The sequence below is a fragment of the Dermacentor albipictus genome, chromosome 1, assembly GCF_038994185.2.
Source record: "Dermacentor albipictus isolate Rhodes 1998 colony chromosome 1, USDA_Dalb.pri_finalv2, whole genome shotgun sequence".
NCBI lineage: Eukaryota > Metazoa > Arthropoda > Arachnida > Ixodida > Ixodidae > Dermacentor > Dermacentor albipictus.
Genome location: NC_091821.1, coordinates 484,669,276 through 484,677,833, shown reverse-complemented (window position 1 = coordinate 484,677,833; position 8,558 = coordinate 484,669,276). Strand labels below are relative to the sequence as shown.

General features: G+C 46.6%; 1 non-coding gene across 1 annotated transcript; it reads right to left on the bottom strand.

Moving 5' to 3' along the window:
• Positions 1-701: 701 nt before the first annotated feature.
• LOC139055073 (U4 spliceosomal RNA) lies at positions 702-843 on the bottom strand. The gene has a single exon (XR_011511637.1). It is a non-coding gene; the product is annotated as a U4 spliceosomal RNA (small nuclear RNA).
• Between the last annotated feature and the right edge of the window lie 7,715 nt (positions 844-8,558).

Genomic DNA, 8,558 nt, shown 5'->3' with positions numbered 1-8,558 from the left:
ATTTAGGCACCTCTGGCCTCCTTGAAGCCCTTGGGTTCAGAGAGAGCAAAGGGTAAGTAAACGTGTACGCAGTAGATGAGTAAGAGGCGATTCGAATATTGGTGGAAGAAAAGTAGGCAAACGACAAACAACGGATACACATAAAAGCAAGGTTCCCAATAGGGGATTAGGAAGTTTGGCACAAGGGCTTGGTGGAGCAGCCCACCGCCCCGTTCCAAACGAAACGCTCACAGAACAGGCTGGTGGGCTAATTGGTACTGCATAAATCAAGCTAAAGCTCAAAAGAGCACGTAGGACAACGTTTACATGCGCTGCGCTTGCACGGAAACGTGAAAAACAGTCAGGCATCTTTAAATGCAATCGCGTTGCGTCTTCCACATTTTTTTTTTTGCATGTCACATAAACAGATTAATCGCATTTGAATGATTAATCGAGAAACTGGAGATCTATAACTACTTGGGCAGACCATAACCGCGGTGCATCTATTCATCCATCATCATGCAATGCATCTATTCTTGAAGCCCATGCTTGACTCGGTGTAATTGACGCCTGGTGTGAACTCGCCCAAGGCGGCCATTACGTTTCCTCTGGGCGTTCACGAGAGGCGTCATGTAAACCAAGCCAAGAGTGGGCTGCAATTGAAGATGCATTTATGAATACGGAAGTAGCATATCAATGTCTTTCTTTGGTTTGAATACGAGGCCCCGTAGGGCCTTCCAAAAATTGCCATGGCCGACGATATTTCACGTCGTCCCGGCGGGGTATTGGGAAAAGTTTTCAACTAGCAATAGTCGCCCCTCAGTTAGCACTTCATAGGGTACGACACCGCCTCTGCGCAAAGCTGACAGAATTGCAGTTTCAATCTGACCCTATTTTAACACACCGTCTTAGATTGACAAGCTATTTGAGTGAGAGGTATGGTGTTTTTGTCAGCAAATATTAACATGGCTGAAAAGTAACTGGTTCCCACAGTTAATGTACTTACTGCAACCATTTCTTTTATCTAGAATAAATAGTTGATGTAAAACTATTTGGATAAACTTGTTATAGTGCTTACACAACACATTTCAGCGGCTTGATCTGTTCTACGACCTGAACTGAACCATGCAGTGCCTGCGCTTGTGGCTCGACTATGCTACCTCATTTGTAAATGAACTAGGTACAATACACATGTTGTAAGTAGACTGATTGTCGGGTAGAGAAGGCTACGCACCCTTTTACGAGGTGGAACGTGTCGACTCCCTTAGCTAAGTTGCCCCTCAAACAGCGACCTGTAGATGTCTGGCTCACTATGACAAGAAGTCTTCCCTTCAGAAAATAGCACCAGCCTGACAGCTGTCAGAGCCGTGCCCTTCCTTACATTCCTTATGCACACTTGGGCCACTCGCTCGTGTTCCTCCGAAAAGGATTCAGGGGCCGAATTCACAAAGTGTTTCGTTCATAAGCGCTCTTTGCCATTGGCTGGCTATCTTCGCTAATGATACGTCTAGCATCAGGATTGACTGAAATTTTCTTTTATGAGTAATTCTAGCCTGAGAGCTTTCTGTTCCCTTTCTTTTCTTCTGTAGAGAAGAGTAGCAGGCGACTCTCTGCGTTTTTTCGATAAATGCTCCCCTCTATCTGGCTCCCTCGCTAAAGTATCGCTTTGGATAGATTCCGTATATCTGTTTAATTATTATTTTTTTATCTTCCAGCTACGGGTGACCCAAACAGCACACGTCATCTTTCCGTGCAGCTTAACATTAGCGTCAAGCTTTCTTAATAAATAAATTTTTACTGTTTTCCTATAAGAATATTCCTCGGCTATGCCAACGAACTTGAATTAGTTCGAGCTGGTTTGAACAGTTATTTTTTTCACTCCGGAGCTGAATCGGAACTGAAACGCTTTCGCTGATCCGTAATGAAAACCGGAACGAGAAATGTTTCGGCGGGCCGACAATTTAGCTGCGTCATTTGTTGGTGAGGTTTTGAAGGCATGGACTCGCCGTGGTGGCGCAGTTGCTATGACGTTGCGCTACTAAGCCCGAGATTGCGGGATCGAATCCCGGCCGCGGCGGCCGCATTTCGAGGGGCGGTAAAATGCAAATACGCAGGTGCATTGGGTGCACGTTAAAGAACCCCAGGGGGCCAAATTTAATCCGGAGTCCCTCACTACGGCGTGTCTCATTATCAGATCTTGGTTTCGGCACGTAAAAGCCCAGTATTTAGCTTGTGAGGGCACACTTTAATCTAGAATATCAGTCGCGTGTCCGCGTGTTCGTTGCAATGACATCTAATCAGGCTGTGTCAACACACGGCATAGAAGTTAGTGGCGCCTCACAGCAGTGTTCGAACCAGCTAGCGCCAGACAGAGGCAGTTGGAGGTCGCTGGGAGAGGGCTCCGTCCTGTAGTGGACATAAAATAAGATTATTATTACTATTATTATTATTATTATTATTATTATTATTATTATTATTATTATTATTATTATTATTAATATTATTATTATTATTATTATTATTATTATTATTATTATTGCAATGTAATATAGAAAGCCCACTTGCAATACTTGCATGTAGGCTCTCTAGTACCATAGTAGTATGATTCTGGTTACTTATGATTCACAGACACATGCAACATGACCAGTTTGTGTCCTTGAGAAGAGACTGTCGTGCTAGTCGGTTCGTGACGACTAATTTGCACTGTCTTGACAATGGGACAAATTGAGGCACAAACATACCTACGTTTTTGCATCACTTTGTTCCGTTGTGTGTTGCGAGAGATTTATGCTCCTGAGCAACCGTTACTGCTATGTCAAAACCACGTAACTATATCGCGCCTGTTCTACGACAGTGTTGTAAAGTAACGCACGCAGTTTTTTCGATGAACCTGTGTTTTCGACAATAATTCTACATTTTCGACAAGGCAGGCAGCATCCGCAATCGTCTGCTAATATTGTCATGTCGGTCCTGGAAAATACCTTCCTCCTACTTTTTCCCGGCAGACCAAACATAGTCACAATAACGACCTGACACTCATTTTTTTTTTCGGGAATCATTAGCAAACGGAACGCACTGCCTTCAAATCTTTTTTCAGAGCGTGCATTCCTGATTTAGAAAAACGTATCTATCATTTTCTGTAAACTTGATTCTTCATAACGCCATACTCTTGTCTATATCTGGTAACTCATTAACTAACTTGCGTTTTCTTTTTCTTTGTGCACATAAAAGTGATTTTACAAATTTATGCAATTTTTGTCTCGAACGTATCTTTAATCATGTTGATTAGTCTATACTTGTCTTTGAGTAGTAATGCGTACTACATATCGCTGCATAAGGTCTTCAATTTGGTTCCCTATGTTCATTTTCTTGCACCTCCTGCGTGGTCTTCGGACTGCAATATGTATTGAATAAATAAATAAATAAATAAATAAATAAATAAATAAATAAATAAATAAATAAATAAATAAATAAATAAATAAATGTACAGTGTTAATGTGCTTGTTGTCGTTTTGTAGGAGCACTTGAACACAGCACATCAGGTAGCGTAGTACCTGCGATAATTATTCCCTGGTCGGCAAGTCACGCGCAGGGCTTCCAAAGAAGCGCTTACAAAATAGTTGATCGTAATAGTCACCCGGATACAGGGTCGCGATGAAAAATTATTTAATAGTTTTCGTGAAAGTCCGCTCTACCCTCGTTTTCGTGCAACTCAGTGCTACGTGAACTCACCAGAACTGTATAACAGAATCAGATACCTGTGTTCCGCACCCGTGGCTGCCTTCTGATGCGCTTCTATCTAGGCTGGTTAACATCATGTACAGTATTTCAATACAAATGCAAAAGGGGAAACGAAATTTTAATTCAGTGGTTTTACGTGCCAGAACCACGATATGACTATGAGGCACGCTGTAGTGGGGGGCTCCATATTAATTCGGACTTCCTGGGGTTCTATAACGTGCACCCAATGCATGGTATACATGGGCGTTTTTCGCATTTCGCCCGCATCGAAATGCCACCGCTGAGGACGGAATTAGATCCCGCGAATACATGTGGAAAAGTGTTGGGATAATTCTACATGCAAATTCAACCACGTGTTTTTTTTAACAAGTTCGAGCACGCGCACATCATTGTGCAGCATTCGTTCATCACGTAAGGCCGGCATGTGCTTCGCTCGAGGGCTTCGAGCGGGGGCTCCCTGTGCCCACAAAATACTTAACACGCCGAGAATCGGACACATTCGCGAGCAATAGTAGCACGCCAGCGAGCGCATATCTCTTCTCGTTAACGCAACAATCTCGAAAATAGCGTACGCGCGTAAGAGCTCCAGCACGGTTTACGTACAGAGCATGCGCAGTGTGGTGCACGCAACGCTAACGCTAACTCTTAGTGTTTGCTGCTTTACGCTATACTAAAGCTGTCTAATAAATCACGGCACAACGCCTCTGTATACATATTGGACATTTAGGCGTATTTACAGAGCGCAGTGACCTCTTAATACGAGACCGGATGATATTTAACGATATTATTATAGAGGTGTGTCAGCTAAGTTGCTTCAACGCTTTGGGTGCTCCGTCGGAACTCGCCAGCTAGAGGAGGGTATCGAAATAAGCGCTTCCGCGCTTAATTACATATAGGGACCCCCGAGCTCTGGCTCGGGGGTTCCTATGTATACATCGGTGGTTTTTCTTCGTTACATTTGTCGCCCGGAGAAAAAGAGGCCATCCTGGTGATCTAAGCATGTGGTATACCACAGAGGCATCGTAAACCGGCTTGAGCCGATCCACGTGAACAATTTGACGACCGCTGTGGCGCTGATCAGAAGACGGCGACACGGGCTCTACAACATTGTTCACGGGAGAAGTTTGTGCAAGCACACAGTAAGGGTCATGATATCTTGGGAGCCAGGTAATGGAAAGGCCGGGAGCTAAAGGTGGGACCAAAAGCCGAACCAAAGATTCGGAAGGGAAGCCTGGGAGGTCCGAGCCACCCCGACCATGCTTCTGGTGCGTCTGATCTGCGGTGGTAAGACAACGGGCGAGTTATCTGCATTCTTCAGTATGCTGCGCAGCTTTGGTATTATCACGTGGTGGTGACGTTGAAGAACACAGTAGCAATACTGTGGACGACAAAAGTAACTTTTATTGGGCGAACCTGTGCCCACAAGACAGGCTACACTTATAGCACAACAATAGCGCGAACACGGTCGGCGACCGTCGAAAATCTGATCAGCGGGTCAAGCGCGTCCGCTTTTATACTTCAGTCGTCGAATGTTCCAGAGCAATCGCTGGGACCCGCGTGCCTTCTACAAACATCTACATTATTCGCGTCGTGCACACATGCGATCAGGTTACACGAGGCTCGGTCACAGACAGCGGATGGAAGCATCGATAACATTCCAGAAACTTCCGATACATGCAGGCGCGTCCTGCGATGTACGATAACATTTGTTAGGCGATGAAACGCGTCGCCTGGTAAAGACAAACAAGTACACTTGTCAATATACAGGAACGCATTCCGATGAACCAGGCTGGTAGGGTAGGATTGTATCGATGATGCAGGAAGGTTCGCTGCCGTACAGTAAGAAAATTACGCAGATCCCACGCACTGTGGGGAATAGATGTAAGCGAAGCTTTCTGTGCTGGTTGCTTTGATTAACGATAATTTGCGGTGATGTTGACGGCGAAGTCTTAATTTCATTAACGTTTATTCTAACACGAGGGTGGTGTGTTGACGTTAAACGTTACCTTGCGTGCACCACTGCTGTTTGTCTGCGTAGTACACAGAACACACAGGGAGAGGTATTTGCTTGAGGCGTTGTTGTGAGCCATATTTCATAACCTCTCAGGGGGTTGAGCATTGTCATTGCCTCACATGGCACATCGCATCGTGGCACAAGTATTAAACTAGAATTGGATTATGGAGCTGTACGTGCCAGAACCATAATCGGGTTATGAGGCACGCCCTAGCGGAAGACTCCAGATTAATTTTGACACCGTGGTGTTGTCCAACGTGTCCCTAAATCCAAGTGCACGAGCGTTTTTTATTTCGCCCCCGTCGAAGTGCGGCTGCCGCTGTCGGTATTAAATACGCGACCTCGAGCAATGCCATAGCCGCCAAGCTACCGCAGCGGCCACAGAAGTGTTGATTTCACGGCCGACCGCTTCCGTAGTGTCGCCTGGACCCTGCGGTGCGCTTCAATTAGTGCGGCTCTGATTCTGCAGCCCTGCGGAATTTGTCCGCTTGACATATTTGCATCGTATTTATTTTTCAGAAATAGTAGGAACGTACTGTACTGCACCTTGAACTTAAGCTTAGACAGTTTCCTCGCAAGCGCTGTCGTATAGTAGTAGGGTTTCCTTGCCTTCTCACTTCTCAGGCAGGAATAGGTCTTTAATACCCCACCGTGTGGACATTGAAGATCAATGCGAAACGATGCACATAAATCAGCCCGAAGATGACGCGAGATTACTAGCAGCTATTGCCGACTCTCAGGGAGATAGTTGCCACGGTAGATGAGTTGGTCGCAAATAACGAAGTGATGGGCCTGCCGCCATGGGGTCCTATAGACCCCGATACAGTTGCACGATCAGCGAGAAACTCCAAATGCGAAGAAATCCATGGGTCTTTGCTCCGCTGAGAGCGCATGTCATCGATGGCAAGTTCTGACACGACAAGGTTGAGTGGGCAGAGACTGCGTACGTCAGATGAAATTGACGAGCGGGAGAGAGTGTCGGCATCGGTGTGCTTGCGTCCAGAGCGGTACACGACCCGCATGTCGTATCCTTGCAAACAGAGTGCCCAGCGTACGAGGTGGCCAGAGGGGTCCTTCAATGAAGAGAGCCAGCACAGCGCGTGGTGGTTCGTTACTACATCAAATGGGCGGCCCTATATATAACGTCGAAATTTCGTAAGGGCCTGGAGTGTGGCTAAATACTCATTTTCTGTAATAGAGTAGTTTAGCTCCGACTTTGCGAGCGTGCGGCTAGCATAAGCAACGAAGTATTCCTCAACAACAGCTTATCGTTATTCGAGAACCGCTCCAAAGCCGACTCCACTAGCATCTGTAGGGACTTCAGTTGGAACAGCGGTGTCAAAATGCAGCAGAATAGGAGGAGAGGTGAGCAGATGGCGTAGGGTCGTGAACGCGTCATTGCACGCTTCTGACCAGGCGGATAAAGTGTTGTCTCTAGCCAGCAGTTGAGTCAAGCGAACGATGATCATAGCGAAGTTTATCACAAAGCGGCAAAAATAAAAGCAGAAGCTAACGAAACTGCGTATAGTGTCTTTAGGGTGGTGGCCTTGGCGAACTCCGCAACTGCCCGAAGTTTTGCCGAACGCGGAAGCACTCATCTTTTGGATACGACGTGGCCTAAGATGGTAAGCTTACGAGCAGCAAAAAAGCATTTTTTTAGATGTTAAGCTGCAGGCCAGCCGTAGTAAGGCAGCTTAATACCTCTCTTAGTCGTTGGAAGTGAGTCGAGAAATCAGGGAGAAGACAACGACATCACCTAGGTAGCACAAACACTTGTGCCACTTGAGGCCGTGCAAGATACTGTCCATCACATGTGCACGCTCTAAAGTAGCGGGCGCATTACATACGCCGAATGGCATGACATTAAATCCGTATAATTGGTCTGGTGTGGCAAAGGTGGTCTTTGAGGGGTCAGCCTCTGCCATGGTATCTTAACAATATTCGGACCTTAAATCCAAAGAGGAAAAGAACTCTGCACCTTGCAGACATTCAAGAGCATCGTCTATGCGCGGTAGGGGATATACGTCTTTGAGCGTAATTTTGTTAATACGTGTATAATCCACGAAAAGCTCATAGAACCATATTTATTCTTTACGAGGACGATTGGCGAAGCCAACAGGCTATGGGAAGGCTGAATCACGCCACGCCGAAGCATATCGCTCACTTGTTCGTCGATGACACGGCGTCCAGAAGCTCAGACGCGGTAAGCGAGTTGCCGGAGTGGGGCATGCGAACCGGTGTCGATGCTGTGCAATGCTGTGCAAGTGGTGGTGCGGCCGAGAGAATGTTCATGGCTGTCGAAGGAGGCGGTAAATTAGCGTAGCAAACTGACTAGTTGCGCGCGTTGTGTGGTTGTAATATCGCTGGAGGTTGACGGATGGCAGCACTCCAAATGCGGTCGAGTCGCACTTTCGGGCGCGTAGAGGGACGTCGAATGTGCGTCATCGGGAGCATCGAAGATCATTGAGGAATCCACTGTTTCAACGTCACCGAGGCATTCTCCGCGATGGAATGCAATGGGCAGGGAAGACACATTGTACACAAATATAACACCAAGGCCATCACTGAAGGCGACGGCAGCAAAGGGCAAGGGAAAGGAATGGCAACGGGCGAAGAAGTCAAAAGGCGTGAATGGCACGGCTGCTACACGGGCTGAAGCGCAAGACATCAGTAACTTCGGCAACAAGCACGTTTATAGACATCAAAGTATCTTGGTGCATGGATGCATCGGAAGACAACGCCACCTCGACGCGGGCACACTCAATGATGGCATTGTTGGGCGAAAGGAAATCCCAGTCAATAGGATGAAATCGTGGGAGCAGAA